This window comes from Macaca thibetana, chromosome 9 (genome assembly GCF_024542745.1).
Source record: "Macaca thibetana thibetana isolate TM-01 chromosome 9, ASM2454274v1, whole genome shotgun sequence".
Taxonomy (NCBI): Eukaryota; Metazoa; Chordata; class Mammalia; order Primates; family Cercopithecidae; genus Macaca; species Macaca thibetana.
In genome coordinates this window covers 116,868,558-116,885,214 of record NC_065586.1, presented here as the reverse complement: position 1 = coordinate 116,885,214, position 16,657 = coordinate 116,868,558, and the positions used below count along the sequence as shown (strand labels likewise).

Genomic DNA, 16,657 nt, shown 5'->3' with positions numbered 1-16,657 from the left:
GTGACAGACCTGACACTCAGGGAACAGGAGTTTAACCATTGTAAATGTCTGGAAACCACACCTTCTGACTTCAAAGCATGAGTTTTACAATTCGACTGCCTCTACATTGGACCTGAAATTCATATTATTGGAATCCTTTAACCAGAGACGAGGCAAGGGAGCACTAGGAAGTTTCCTGAATTAAATATGAGGCTAGACTCGATTATCTCTAATGTGACTTCATCCTTTGAAAGCCTGTAGTTCTACATTGTTGTCCCTTCACATTAGTCCTGGTGCTTGGACAGTGGTTGGACACAGAGTGGCCAAGACACAAAATATCCTGCCCATAAAGCTAAGACCCAGTGGGCCAGTTTCAGAGGAGTATCACATTTGAAGAACTGCAACTCATGTAGGGGATTTAATTTTATTCAAGTCTCTCTCAACAATTCATGGGGGATCCAAGAGCAAAATCTACACCAAATCTTTATAACTTCTCTTGTTCTGTTCTCTGCCACTCCCAATTAGTCAGAGATTTCTCACTCCTATGCCATGAGTACACTCTCTCCCATCCAGATGGTCCTGTTCCTGCCACCTTAGGGTCTTGTTTTCCTATCATGACCCATTTGACCAGTTTCATCTTCCCACCCCCGATGAAGCTGCCTGGGAAATACATTCTTCTTTCCCATCTCTTTTCTCATCAGGCTTTGCATAAGCTTTTGCCCTTTCCGCTCTCAGAAATAAGGAAAAGAGGGAGAAATAGAGAAAAGCAAAGCTGGCAATTCTGAAATTGTTATATACAGGTAGTGGATAAAGTCTGAACTCCTTACACATTAAAAATATTGTGTCTTCTCATATAGAGGAAGCTATTGCCCCAAAGTTGTGTGTCATGCCTGAAGTGTCTGGGATCCCTGAGTGCCTATGGTGCCCAAGAGCTATGAATCTGCCATCATCAACACAGAGGGCACCTTCTGAATGGGCTATCTCTGCAGTGATGCTGCAAATGGAAGGTAATGGGGGAGAGAAATCCATCTGGATGAAATGGAAGCTGCTTTGTACCCTTAGGCTGGCATATGCGGCCCAACTTATGGTTAGCACTGGTGAGATTTTGATGTGTGGAGGGCAACCCATGTGCAGTACAGCTGCATCTGTACCCACAGGGCAGAGGATGCAATCTAACTTCTCAGCTACTGTAGCCATGTGAATGGGCTCTGAAAATTTTCATTAACCGATGCATTAAGATAATAGAAAAATAATGATGCACACAGGACAATTGCTTTCATTAAAGTATAGGAATTAAATCAGAACATCTTTTCTTCCACTCCCCTCCATGTAGTTCAGAAGAGACTCTCAGGGGTTTTAAGCTCTCCCTCAGGTGGAAGAATGTTTAAATAAATTATATAACTTTAGTTCATTATCTCCCAATGCTTAGAGCTTTATACTTGTGATGAGATGGGTTTGTTTTCTGTTTTTTGTTTGTTTGTTTGTTTTTCCCCTTTCCCCCTACCTCCATCACTCCAGGCAGAGCTCCTGGGAATGTTTGGCAAGGTTAATAAAAAGATGGAAAAAAAGTCTTTGGTAGGGTGGCATAAAAGCATATCAGAGCTAAAGCTGGCAAACTTAGCTAGAAGAGGGGCCATTTGTCCTCTTAAAGCTCAAGTCTGAAAAATTCGAAGGAAGTGAGGCTTCTTCAGCTAAGTACCTGCCACTTCCTCTCCAGAATTGAGCCTAGAGTGATACTCAGAACCTGAAGATGCCGCACACACTTCTGGGATGCAGCCAGGGGCCCTAGGGTGAAAAAATAGCTCAAATAAATCAAATAATCATGGTTGTGAGGTCAGGGAAGGAGACTGGAAAGAAAGGGAATGCCCACGTGTGTGCCCAGGTTAGAGTCTCTATGGAAGGATCAGGAAACTAGAACACCTTTGGACTCTGAGTCAGCCAAATGTAAGGCCTCTTCTTATATGATGTACCTTACCTAGTGCCCCAAATGGCATTACAACTAAATATAATGCAGTTACGAGTACTCAGTTGCAGAAACCTGTACTACATCAAAATGTTAAACTACAAGTACAATTGTTTCCCTTAAAAGGGTCAGGGGGCCGGGTGCAGTGGCTCACGCCTGTAATCCCAGAACTTTGGGAGGTTGAGGCGGGTGGATCATGAGGTCAGGAGTTCAAGACCAGCCTGGCCAACATGTCGAAACCCTGTCTCTACTAAAAATACAAACATTAGCTGGGTGTGGTGGTGCGCACCTGTAGTCCCAGCTACTAGGGAGGCTGAGGCAGGAGAATTGCTTGAATCTAGGAGACAGAGGTTGTAGTGAGCTGAGATAGCACCACTGCACTCTAGCCTGGGTGACACAGTGAGATTCTGTATCAAAAAAAAGAAAAAGGGTCGGGGCAGTTGGATTAATATTTTAGAAGTCAGTGTTGGTGGTGGTCACACCACCTGTGACACACACACCTGTGATGGGGAGGCAACTGTGAGAGCTCTCAAATGGCTGTGCCACTCTGACACCTGTGAATGAATGAGAGAAGGACAGGAAAGGGGTTGGGCAGGAGTCTCAGGCTGCACTGCAGTTCCAAACAAGTTTCAGGAAGACCAAGAGGGAGACCTTGAGCCAAAGTCTTGCATAAGAGGGGTCTTGCGTCTTGGAGGAATGACTGTCACCAAAAAAAATGCAGTCCTAAGGGAGGCCTCACAGTTTCCCCACCTACAGGTAAATCTGAAGAAATTTGCACCGAAGAATGACAGTTTCACCTCTACCTCCCCCATTAGAGATTCAGGCAGAACTAAATTTGGTGGTTGGATTCTACACTGCTGTGCTTGGAATCAACTCGGCAGTTTTGCTGATTTTCTTTCTTTGATGAACATTTAAAAAGAAGATCCCAACTGAGCTGCTTCCTTTTTTCTTTCTGGTAATAGCCTTGAACAGTGGGAATGAAAAGGCTGCGGATGCCTGAGTGCAGAACTAATTGAAAGTAGCCACTGAAACTAATGGTACTAATGGGGATGGAATACAAATCTCAGAATTCTAAGGAGTTTGGCCAAACTTTTGAAACGAGTGGTGCACACCTGCTGCATCTGCTTTCTCCACCCACCCACTTCCCTGTTCCTTGTAGTCTGTCTTTGATCTCTGTCCCTCTGCTGAAATTGGTCCCTGGGAGGTCACCAAAGCCATCCGGCACACTATATTCACCAGTCTTTTCTTGCCCATCCTGGGTCTCCACCTCTCTGCCAGGTGCCACTGCAGATGGTCACCTCCCTCCCTTCCACTGCTATCTCCATGCATATGATTTTCTGTTTGTTTGCAACTCTTGATAGCAAGAGTTTCTGTCTCCATTCACTTCTGATCTTCCTCTTATTCCCAAATAGAGAGATTCTCAATGCTCTGCCCTCAGCCTTGAGTGCTTAACAAGTGGTAGCTATTATGATTATTCTTTAAAATTCAAGAGCTTTGATTTTCTTAAAACCAGTCCTAGTACATCCTAGTACATGAGTAAGTATCTGGCCACACCCGGTTGGGGCTGTGAGTAGGGACAGCCCCTTTAGAGCATGACATCTCCATTTTGCCATAGATCCTACCACCTGCTTTACTCACTTATGTGGCTGCCTGGTCTGTCAAGGCCATGGAATTTCTAACCACAACCTTGCAATAAGTTTCTTTCTAATCCCCCTGATAACCATAAACATCCTTCTCCGACCTGAGCACATCTTTCTGCGGGAGAGAAGGTAGGAGCTGGCAGCTCCTCTCTGCAGGTTCCTTCCAGTTCTGTGCCTTTGTCCTAAAGGCAGTATCAGCAGTCTCTTCCTTTTTGATGAGGGGTATCAGAGGCGTTCGAACCAGAACAACTCCATCTTGAGTGAGGGCTAGGAAAATGAGGTTGAGACTTGCTGGGCTGTCTTCTCAGAAACTGAGGTATTTCTAGCCTCTAGATGTTTACTGTTAAGGAAATAGATTGATAATGTTTGCTAAACAGACCTAGACTTGGAAGTGTCCTGATATTCCAATATCTTGAGAACAAAGGCATTTCTAGTTTTGCTTTAAATACTGATTCTTGCAAAATACAATAATTAAGAAAATCAGTCCTTTATCATAAACCCTTATAACAGAGCACATCTCCCCAAGATTTATTTATTTAATTAATTAATGTATTTATTTTGAGATGAAGTCTCGTTCTGTCACCCAGGCTGGAGTACAGTTGTGCCATCTTAGCTCACTGCAGCCTCCGCCTCCTGGGTTCAAGCAATTCTCCTCCCTCAGCCTCCCAAGTAGCTGGGACTATAGGTGCGTACCACCACCATGCCCAGCTAATTTTTTGTATTTTTAGTAGAGACAAGGTTTCACCATGATGGCCAGGATGGTCTTGATCTCCTGACCTCGTGATCCACCCGCCCCGGCCTCCCAAAGTACTGGGATTACAGGTGTGAGCCACTGCACCTGGCCTAATCCTTTTTATCCTGTATATAAACAAGCATTGTACTGAGGGTGGACACATTCCCCCTCTTACTTTCAGGAATGCCCTGCTTTGTCTATCGAGTGGTCCTTTCACCACTTTACTTTCCTAATAAACTTGCTTTCACTTTGTACTGTGGACTCTCCCTAAATTCTTATGCAAGATCCAAGAACCCTCTCTTGGGGTCTGGATTGGGACCCCTTTCCTGTAACAGGGGCAGACTTTTCTCTTTTCTCTTCTGATGTTTTACTAGCTCAATGTTAGAATTGCTGCCCCAGCTGTGAAGGCCACTGAGCATTAACTAATGCAGGGACTCTCATCCCTCATACACAAAGACGAAAAGAAGTATCAAGGAAGAAGAGGAGGAAGAGATTCTGGAGCTAAGTCAGGAGATCAAATTCAAACGAGAGTTTACAATTCAGTGCACAGATTCCAGATTGAAGAACCCAGGCCCCTGCTAAAGCCGTAATTTCTCCTCAAACTTCCAGAGAGCCAGTCTCTGGGAGCCAATGCCAGACACAGAAAGTATCATGCAGTGAGAGAATGCAGGGCTTCTGCGTATTGCATAGGTTTTGCACTCTTACGCGGATGGTTCATTTGCATTTAGGTGCATTCATCTCCAAGTACCTTAGAACTTAAAGTATAATAAAAAAAAAAAAAAGAGAGAGAGAGAGGAAGGAAGGAAGGAAGGAAGGAAGGAAGGAAGGAAGGAAGGAAGGAAGGAAGGAAGGAAGGAAGGAAGGAAGGGGAGAGCTAGCTGAGTTAGACTAGAGTTTTCATTCTAGTCTCACCACTTCCTTGTTTTGTGATCTTGGAACAACCTTCAACTTTTCCAACTCATTATTTCTTTAGTGACAAGTGGGGATAATCCCACCTCCCAGGGCTCTTAGGGGTGCAATTTGATATGATAATAGGAAGATCTAGCACATACCACAAACATAGTGTTACTGGCAGCAAATCTGCATGGGTCTGCAGCAACCTCAGTTCTTCCCACCTCAGAAGAAAGAATTCAACTGAATGGGCATGAGGCAGAGTGAGAGAACGAGGCAAGTTTCAGAGCAGGAGTGAAAGTTTATTAAAAAGCTTTAGACAGGAATGAAAGGAAGGAATATACACTTGGAAGAGGGCCAAGCAGCCAACTTGCGAGATCACTTGACCTTTGACTCGGGGTTCTATAATATTGGCATACTTCTTGGAGCTTGCCTCTCTTCTCCCCCGATTTTTCCCTTGATGTGGGATATCTGCATGCACAGTGGCCTGCTAGCACTTGGGAGGGGCTGCTACAACCCTTTACTGGAGTTGTATGATGCTCACTTGAGGCATTCTTCCCTTACCAGTTGAAGGCTCTTAGAAGGTCATAGACCAGTTAAACTCCACCATTTTGCCTCTTAGTGTACATGCTTGAGTCCACTCACCCAACTCCTGAGATCTTATCAGGAAGCTGCTGATCACCAGTTTCAGGTTTTTTCTGTCTATTGGGAGACTGCCTTTCCGTAGTGCTGGCTGCGACCAATTATTATTTTAGAGAAACAGTGTAACAACCGCCTGACCATACTACTTGATGGTCGCCTGACATTCCTGATGCCTGTGGGAGGGAACCCTATCCTGCCCTTTTCATGCATGACTAGCTACCTACCATAACAATAGGAGGCAAACAACAGCCAGGATCATCCTGTACAGCTGCATAAGTTGTGCACTGTGCAATGCCAAGGGTGTCATTCACATTGTCTCTCCATAATCACACGCAGCAGCCCCACCTGCAAATGTCGGTTCGCTTTATCTCCTTTCCCCTAATGAGAGTAGCTAAAAGATAAAGTGAAAAGATTAGAGAGAACAGCAAGGGGCACTTGGTAACTACACGACTGACACAGATGTATTAAAATCATGTGACCATCTTCTGCTTCCTCTACTTGACAAAAGGGGACCCCTCAATGTGTCATAAACATTTATGTACTAGGCACGCTAGGCTCACAATAGGCATTTCTGTCTCATTTCCGTAGAGCACAGTTCTTTATAGCCTGTGGTCCTGTTGTCTTCACCCCTGAGTGAAAGTAGAAAGCTGTTTCCATCCAAGAGCGTATCACTGGCTTCAAGCCACCTCCTCTTAGACTCTTAGCCCGTGCCTTTTCCCCACATCTCACACCAAGCCCCGTATCACTGTAAAATCAAACTAAAATCTGGTCTAAGAAGCCTTTGTACTGTCATGCTTGAGTTCTTATGGAGGACCTGTAACCTAACATAGGAGGCAGGCAAACCAAACACTAATGCAGGACTATGCTTCTGTAAGCTAGCCGAGTCTCAGTCAATCCCAGCAGCCATGCTTGAGTCACTCATAGGCAGTTAACTGTTCAAACCATGTGCAAAGGAGGTTAATGCAGAACTGTAACCAATCCAGCTGTTTCTGGACCTCACTTTTGTTTTCTGCATGCTACTTTTTTTTTTTTCCCCTGTCCATAAATTTGCTCTGACCATGTGGCAAGTGCTAGAATCTCTCAGAATCTGCTGTGATTCTGATGGCTGCCTGATTCATGAATCTTTTTCTTTTTCTTGCTTAAACTCTGTTATATTTAATTTATTTAAAGTTTTTCTTTTAACACTGTGTATCTGGTCCATCAGTCCTTAGGGGACGGTCCTTTGGTATTTAGTGATAAGAGAGTTTTGGGGGTCATGAGGGTAGCCCCAGCTATGGAATCTCAGCATCAGGGCAGCCTTCAGAACTCAGCACTGCCTCACCTGTCCACACCTCTCATCAGCCTCTCCCTCTGCACTTTGCTCACATTTCCCCCTAAAGCTTTCCTTGTGGCACGAGATTCTTGATGTCAAGATCTTCCTACTGGACATCAGTCAGATGTGTGAAAACTGAAAATAGATAATATATTTTAGAAGAAGACTTCTGTTCTCTGAGAGACAAATTATGAAAATTCTTACTAGCCCTTTAAGGCATAGAAAATTATATTGTCAATATATTGCCTTCTATTTTATACACGTTCTTCAAAATCAAAGACTGTTAACGTCTATTGCTTTTCATCTTTGTTTCAATTGTATGCATTTATAAGACCAGTAATTCTTACCATTAATATCAGCCCTCCAGCTTTCATTTTTACTGATTTTTATGTAACAATTTTAAGATGCAATAAACTGCATAAGTACACACTGATGTTGAAACACAGCACCCAAATCCAACTGGTAGCTGACAGGTAGCCACCATCCAATTACCCAAAATGTTTCCTAGCCAGCTGATGTACAAGAGTCCTGATTGGGGTTTGAATGCCAAATATCTAAAAGATAAGGGCTGAGCGCACTGATAACTAAATATCAAACTGGGAAAACGACAGAGTCAACTGCTGTCTCGAACTCCAAGTCCATTAGACGGGGTGAGCCTCAGACACTAAGGGCCTTGTGGGGGGAAAAGCAAGCAACTGCTTTGGTCTGTTCCATGCATCTGTCTTCTCTGGGTTGACACTGCAGAAATCCATAAGGCTGAGGTCCTGTGGTCAAGGTAGGACCAGTACTCTGGGCCTGGCCCTGCTGGGTTTTGTCACCCACTTCTAGACAACTCTGCGGGGCAAGACTGTTTTCTGCCAGGTACCATTACTGGAGGGCTCCAGACCTCGAGAAATGTGTAATTAAGAAACTTATAATCATCCTACCCCTTCCTTCCTGCTCTCACCCCCAGAGATTCCTGCTGAGGGGTTAGTAGATCACTCGGAAGACAATGGAGAGCCACTGACAGGGTTTAAGGCAGGGAACCACAAGCCTAGATTTGCATTTTGAAAAGATAATTCAGGGAACATCGTACATCTACGCGGTCCTTGGCGGGGGGAAATGCTAGAGGCGAGAATGGATTCCATATTAGATCAGAACGATGTTTCCTCTCATCCTGCCAGGAACTGAACTTTGTCTTCTCCATGCATCAAACTCTCAGATAGGATGCTCCAATGGTGGACACACACAGTGTATTTGCTGTTGTTGTTGTTGAGTTAGACACTTAGAGGATTGAATTGTTAACATCATTTTCTCTTTTTACCAACTTGTTTTCATTGATGTTACCTTGTACTCTATTCCTCCCCAACCCATGTAGCTCTGTCTACCCTAATTTTCCCCAAGATGTCCTGACCAAGTGGGAACAAAAGGGATCAACTGTAGCACTTGAGTTATTTCCTCTCACAAAAGTCTGCACCTGCAGTCACTTTCAGTCTCTTTTGGGTGAGAGAGAGTAGAAGGTAGCAGAGTGGAGTGGGAAGAACTCTGAACATGAAGTCCAAATACCTAAGATTTCCCCTGTTCTGCCTCTTCCTTTTCATGTGACCTGGGGTCACGCCTCCATTAGCTTACCTGTAAAGGAGGACCAGGTCACCTTGCACATCCTGTAGCAGCGAGTCTATGATTCTGCAGTTGGTTCACTGTGCTACTTGCTGGGGATATGGCAGGAACAAGAATGATAATCCTTGCTTTCATGCTGCGCTGGCTTCTTCTGAATTTATTTGACTTGGTTATTCAAATGAGTTTCAGCTGCCTCTGCAAGAAAACAAGCATCTTCCCGAAATGTGTTGGCCCTTCTCCAGAAGTTATGCAAATGACAGAGATGCTGGTTTATTAGAAGCAAAGAAAGAGGCTCTCTTTCCTGGGCAGCCTTCAATGGTGGGAATCCCTAGTGCCTCTGCTAGCTGGGCATTCTATTACAGTAAAGGAGCCCATGAATGCTGAGAACTTGGTCACAGGGTTTGAACCAAGGTAAAAAAAACTCACTCTGGCGCATCAGGGGTGACCTGGGATAGGGCGCGGAGCTTTGCCCTCACTGAGCTCTAGCAAGGAAGGGTGAGGCCCAAACCATGGCTTTGCTTAGCTTCCTACCTGGTAATTTATCAAGCACCAGATGATGCAGTATTATATAGCCATTAAAAATAATAAAGAGATGTGCATCCATTTATAGAGAAAAATCTTCACAATATGCCAGTAAATAAAAAGTGAACTATAAAAACAGAAGATACAATAAAATTCCATTTTGATTATATGCTGTCTATATAAGATATATAAAATAGCTAATATTTATTGAAGACTTACTGAATACCAGCCATCGAATTGAGACGTTATACATACTATCTTATTTGATCATCCAAAAATGCTGTACAGAAGTACAATTTAAAATCCCAGTTATACAGATAAGAAAACAGAATCAAACGAAGTTTAAGTGAATTTTCAAAATCAAAGAGTCAATAAGTGATAAAACTAGGCTATAAATCCAGTCACTCTGACTCTGGCCCCTAGGCTTTTAGCTGTCTGGTGGTACTATATAGGCCTCTGGAAAGTTTAGAGCAAAGTACTGACACTGGTTATTTCTTGAAATCGGTCATTTTCTTCTTTTAGTTTATCTGTGATACAAATATTATGAAGATAATATGCATATACTTATGCAGTACATATCTTACATTGGGAAAAAAACAATCTCAATTAGAAAACACACAATTAAAAAGGTAATTAGAAGGAACGCAATCGGAAGAAAGACTTTTGTAAATCTTTATTTCTGTCTATTGAGTTCTTGAATGTATTTCACAGGCCAGTTTGTAGTACTATTTGTCTGCCTGTAATCTTTTTAAATACTCCAAGGTCTAATTGTTTAGTTGCTTAATGAAACTGATTCCCTTTGAGGTTCCCTAACAAGCTTAATAATGCCTTTCAAAAAGAGCTGAGTAACCAGTTAAATGGAATTACATAGGCATGACTATTTGCTGCTTAAGTCAACTGTGATATTCTCAGACTTCATAATTGGTTATGCAATTGCTAACTCTAGGGCAAATGAACATCTCATACTTCCTAGTTTGTCGGTATAAAAGAAAATCATTTAAAACTTTGCTTTCTGATATGTATTTCATGGTGAGATGTTGGAAAAATATACGTTTTCAAATGCTGAACACACTTTTAGAAAAGGTCATGCTGACCATTGGAAAATTAGCTGGTATATATAACTTCATCATTTTAGCAGTTCAATTAACCTCAGTTTCACAGCATAGAGTGGGATGGAGAGGAGGAAAATCCATATGATGCCTAGGGCACACTCTCTGAATTTGAAGCAGCATGGACTTCCTCCAGATCAGAGGTAGATGCCTAGTGAATGCATCAGTGCTATGACTCCCCAGAACGTTATCATTTGGGGAGTTTCTGTTCAGTCCTCCAGATCTCCAGGGCCATTAACCAACAGCCATTTGCTTGTGTTCAGGCCTAGGGCTTAGATCTAAGGGTAACAGCATCATCCTTGGGCACGTACAAAGATGGGAAGTTTTTATTCCTTGGTGGCTCTGGCTCATTTATCTTTAGAGTTTATTGCCAGTGATAAAGAACTCTTACATATCCTTAAATATGATGTTGTGACATGAAAACATGAGATTCTCAATATTAATGCTCTCTGGCATAGCAATTGCCTTATTAATGCTGGTGGAGATCTGGTTTCCCTAAGGGATAAGATGGCCCAATAATAATACAGTCATCCCCAATATTCATGGGGGATTGGTTTCAGGACCCCCCAGCGCCAGACACCAAAATCCACGGATGCTTAAGTCTCTGATACAAAGTGGCATAGTATTTGGATAGAATCTACACGCTTCCTTCTGTATACTTTAAATCATCTCTAAATTACTTACAATACCTAAATACTGTGTAAATAGTTGTTATATGGGTTTTCTTATTTGTATTTTTGTTGTATTGCTATTTTTAATTTTTTCTAATATTTTTGATCTGTAGTTGGTTGAATCCACAGGTGTGGGACCCAGGGATTCCGGGGGGCGGGCTACAGTTACAATCATAGCTCCACTGTAGCAGGTATCACAGCCTGTGGCAGACTAGCTGGGTGTGCGTGTGGGCCACAGCTTTGATAACAGTCATAGAGCAACAGTAATGAATTCCTGCTGTGGCCACATACTCATAAGCTCTTGACATGCACTATTTCTCTAAATCCATTCCTATCACCCTAGGAGGCAGATCCTCTTATACCCATTTACCCATGAGGAAATGGAGGCTCTGAGAGGCAAAGTCACTTGCTCAGCATTACAAAAGCTGCTGTAGAGGGGCAGTGCTAAGGCTTATAGCCATACCTACCTAGCCCCAAAGCCCCTGTGGGTTGAATCTCTGTGCCATGTTTTCTCAACACAGAACAATTTTCAATGTGGAAGATAACCAGGTGGGGAGTCCTGCATCCTGACTGATGAGGGGGTGGGGGAAGGAAGCCTCAATCAGAGCAGCAAACCAGGGAAGTTTATTTCTAGTGTATTGCACCCCACCCCCACCACCCAGTACAGTGCTGGGGAGAAGCCATGTGCAGACTGTCACCCTTGACTTTGAAAGGTCCAGCTGCCATCTGTAGAAGAGGAACTCCAAGCAAAACGACAACTGTCTTTCCAATTCTACCACAGATGCCATTTCACTCTTGCAAAAAACTGTGTTTATTTCCAGAGATACCTTTGAAACTTAAAATAGACAATGACCCTTGCTTAGTCAACTTGCGGCTGCCTCCTCGTCTCCTAATGGTGAATTCCAAAAGCAGCGGACAACCCCAGGTCTGGTAAGAGGAGAATGAGACCAGTGGGGGAGCTCAGCCAGGCTGAAAGGATAAAGTGATTGGAACTAAAAGAGCTAAAGATAGGCCAGCGGGAGAAGGGACTCCAGAGAGAAGGGAGAAGCTAGGGAACATCAGGATGAACCCCAAACCTACTGATGCCCCTTCTATCCTCAAATCCTCTCTCTTCAAACACAAGTTTCCAGTAGCACAGCTAGCCCCCAGCTCTCCCAGCACTGGGCCCTCTCCTTTCAAGACCAGACTATGCAAGGCCCAGGATTCAGGCCGAGTTAGCTCTGACTCTGATAGTGCCCCATCCCTCATGTCCCTTGAACATCAGTTGCTCTGGCACCCACCATTAGATCTGATGATCCAAGATTGTGGATTCAATTCCTCTTGTGCCCTCTTGCTGCAATTCATTTGATGTGACTCTCCAGACATTTTGTGCTAACTTGCTATGAGTTAGGCTTTGTGCTGCATCCTGTGAAGGATCAAAGGAGTTGAATCCTGGCTCTGCTACTGGAGAGCCCTGACAAAGTTCCCTAACAACTCCCCTCCTTTTCGGTAAAATGAGTATACTATACCCACCCTGCTGGGCTCTTGGGATGTCATCATCATTAAATATATTAAGGCACCAAGCTCAGCTTGGAGGCCGTTAGGACTTTGCTAGGTGGTATGGAATGGAGGAAAATGACCCCAGTTGAAGGCTCACCTGCAACCAAGGCACAGCTGCAGGAGCGTGGGGCGTACGTCCGGAGAACATGCAACAGCAGGCAGTAGTATATGGACAGAGGTTGGAGGAAATGTGAGAGAATAGGATAAAAAGGTAAGTGTGGGGCAATGGTTCCACCATGGTGCCCTGGTGACTTGCACCTATCCAGACAAGCTACCTCTTGAATGACTTGGCACAATGCCTGTACTCCTCCAAGGACATGAGGTTTGTATGAGCTGCTGTGAAGCCATCTCCCACTCGTCTTCCTCTCTCCTTGGGAGGCTGTCATGAATTAGTCTCTCAAGGTCTTCAGGGTGCTGACAAGGTTTGGCGCTTTCTGCCCTGTTTTCCCCACTCCAAAAGTAGAGCTGTAGAACATGAAACTGTTCAGCCAAAATCTGCACATGTCCCAGCTCGTGGTGTAGTCATCCGATCCCTTTCATTTCAGTGTTGCCCAGTTTGGTGTTTGGGAAGGATCACGGGAAACTGGCCCCCCTTTTCACTGTCTATATAAAAACAATAAACTGTCTAAATCTATAAGTGGTTCACTGTCTATTACCAGCCAAATTAGCCAGGCTTTGGCCTTGGCTTTGTTTTGTCTCATGTGCATGAACTTGGCAACAAGTAGACGTTGAACTGTAGAGATGGAATATTAGGGTGGAATGTATTTCTGAGGTTTTTGAGCTATATCATCCTTTTGAAATTCTGACCTTTTGCCTTCTATTTTCACAGCTAACCCTAGGATAACTGGCCCCTGACACTTGAGCCATCCCATCTTCTGTCGTAGGTTGCCCCATCCATCCCCTCAATGCACCTGACCTTGAGGACCACTGACAGAGGAGCAGTCAATAGAAATTAATTGCTAAATATCCAGAAAATCTCAAATGGTATTTAATATGCAGTACATCAAAAGTAAAAGTTCCTTAAGTTTTCATCCAGAAAAGTTATTTATAAGGGATGAATGTATAAATATGTTGTATGCAAATATTATATTCAAGGGCAAGACCATGAAAACAGTTTAAGAATCCAATGACAGGGAATTGGATAAAGACATTGGAGTGCACTTGTCAAAACACAGCTATCAAGAATGATGATGTTGAACAATCGTTTAGCAATATAATTGTCTAGGACCATGGGGAGTCAGATTTTACCCAACTTGTAAATTAACAATGCTGCCATAGCTTCATGAAAGAAGACACGAGACCCTTGGGTCAGGAACAGAGGTCTCTAATACTCACAGCAAATCAGGAGTAGGAATTTCAGGGTACTTTTTTCCCTGCCAGTTTCTCAAGTCCCAGTTCCCACAGAGTGACAGGAAAGGGCCAGGTAACACTAGCACTGCCATCAGTGGCTGTATTACAGAACAGGAACTCCAAGCTTAGGAAACCCAAATATTTTATAGTTAACAATAAACACATCTGCCATTGTTCTGAAGGCATATGCTATCCCAATCTTCCACACCTGTTCACTATATAAATATCCATGAAAAGATAGACAGGAAAATAGGTGGAGGGTGCCTCTGCTCACAAGATGTGCAGAAATGTGAGAGGCTCATGGAGAATTGTTTCCCTACAATGACAAAATGCTGACAATACATTGTTATGTAAAATAAAGCAGGCATTTTCACCTCATTTTCATAAAATATATGTGTGTTTATATAGATATTTAGAAAAGTACAAAAGGACATTCATCCAGATATCAATAGAAAAGTTTATTATTTTTTGTTAGTTGTAAGTTCAAACTTTTCTAGTGAACATAGATTACTTGTGAAATTATTTTTAATTATTATTATTATTTTTGAGATGGAGTTTTGCTCTGTCACTCAGGCTTGAGTGCAGTGGCATGATCTCAGCTCACTGCAACATCCGCTTCCTGGGTTCAAGCAATTATCCTGCCTCAGCCTCCTGAGTGGCTGGGATTACAGGTGCGTGCCACCACACCCAGCTAATTTTTGTATTTTTAGTAGAGCCAGGATTTCACCATGTTGGTCAGGCTGATCTCGAACTCCTGACCTCGTGATCTGCCCACCTTGGCCTCCCAAAGTGCTAGGATTACAGGCGTGAGCCACTGCACTCCTCCTAAATGTCAATTAATAACTGAGGGAGCCCTTAAAATACCCCTGCTGACTTCCACATGGGTGTGTAAAACAGAATCTGCTCACGTCTTACAGGAGATAAGTACATGCTTAACGTTTTTAGGAGAGACCTGCCTTTTGACATGGAGAGCTGTAGCACTGTTGACAAGAGCATACCTCCTTCAACTATGCAAACCACGTTCACATCAGAGCTGCCTACGAATGATTATTTTCCATAATGCTATGCTCCCTCCTGCCTCAGGCGAGTGTGAGTCAGGAAGTGTATCCAGGGTATCCCTCACTTTTACTCATTTTTGCCAAATGCAGTGCAAGTGTATAGACTCTTTTTCATATTTATGTTGGTTGCAGAGCATAAATCTGAATAGGTTCTCCAAAGTAAGCTTTTTCTGCGTGCATTTACTCCCAATGATAAATATCGTGAATTGCTTTATAGTAATCATTATGCTTTTCTGTATTTTTTACAGTTAGTCTGTGCTATAAACTTGTTTGGTTTAATGATTTGGGTGATCTTTCTCTCTCTCTCTCTCTCTCTCTCTCTCTCACACACACACACACACACACACACACTATACAACACACAGTTTCTTGTGTTTAAACAGGGATAGTGATTACCTTACAGATTGTGATTAGGATCAGATAAACTATAAGTAAAGCCCTGTGGGATAATCTGTGGGACAAAACTAACACAATTTCAAATTTTCTGCAACAATTAAACAGTATTTTATAACTGACAAAACTAAAAATGAACTTTAACTTAAAATTTCTTATTACACAATTGACAATTCAATTAACTTTCAAATATTAGTGTCTCTGTGTGTATATGTGTACACAAATATACACAAGTTATTCAACTTAAAATATATTTTCTAATAGCTATTTAAGAGCCATCAAACTTTCCAAGAAAAGAGATAGCTTTTTAAAACAAGTATTTCAACTTATGATAGTTACTTGCATAAATTGATAATTTAACTGGCTAATTATTAAATCTATTGTAGACAGAATGAAGCAGCATTAGGAGAGGGTATTTATCATTTGTCTGGGGCTGTCTCATAACTTAGTTGAGATTCTTTTGGTTGTGAGTATCACAAACCCACTTCAAATTAGCTTACGCTCAGCTAAAATTTGCTGGAAGGATCCTGAGGCAGTAGTTCCGAAAGTCAAAGAAAAAGTCAAATAACTCATGATCAGGAAAAGGACGCATGAAGTAGGAACCTCTAGGGCCCAAGGTTGTGGATTTTTCTTCTAGAGACTTGATAGCCACATTACTCAGCAATATTTTCTCATTTGCTTTTTCTCTTGACCTTAATTCTGGAGAGAGCGGAATTGAGTGGTCCAGCTTGGGTCAGGTGTCCATAGGTCCACACTTGTTGTAAGCACCTACGGCTGAGAGGTCAGGGTCACATTACAGAAGTATGGCTTCTGGGGCCCAGGCCCATGCGTGTGCATGTGTTGTATATATGCATTTATCTGTGTGTGGCAGGGAGTGCAAAGGTGGATGGGGTGACACTCAGGGATCTGTGGCTGGACTGGCATCCCGAAAGTTCTTCTCCACACGTTTTTGCTTCAGAGGGATAGAAATTTCCATTCCTCTTACATTTTTATAACATTGTTAGATCGCTTCCTCACTCTGGATTTTGGTGTTCTAACCAGAAGTTCATAGGCAATATCTAAATGGCCTTTGAGCTTCCACGGTGCACATTAATACTTCATCTAGCAACTTGGAGAGTCCATCTCAGTAGAAAATTCCCTGGTTTCACTTGGAAACACCCACTCCTCTTAGTAATGGAGCTGCCAAGAATGAATCATGCTCAAATTTGTCCTTTTAGCAGAATAATGCTGCCCTCTGACATCAGCTGAATAGGTTT

At 42.9% G+C, this 16,657-nt stretch overlaps 1 long non-coding RNA gene across 1 annotated transcript in view; it reads left to right on the top strand.

Annotated features, from left to right (window-relative positions):
* The window catches only part of LOC126962707 (uncharacterized), an 85,460-nt gene extending 70,175 nt beyond the window's left edge, over positions 1-15,285 (top strand). Inside the window, exons 2-3 of the long non-coding RNA XR_007728786.1 lie at positions 837-986; positions 13,430-15,285. This is a non-coding gene — a long non-coding RNA (uncharacterized LOC126962707). The remainder of the gene's footprint in view (positions 1-836; positions 987-13,429) is intronic.
* The last annotated feature ends 1,372 nt before the right edge of the window (positions 15,286-16,657 follow it).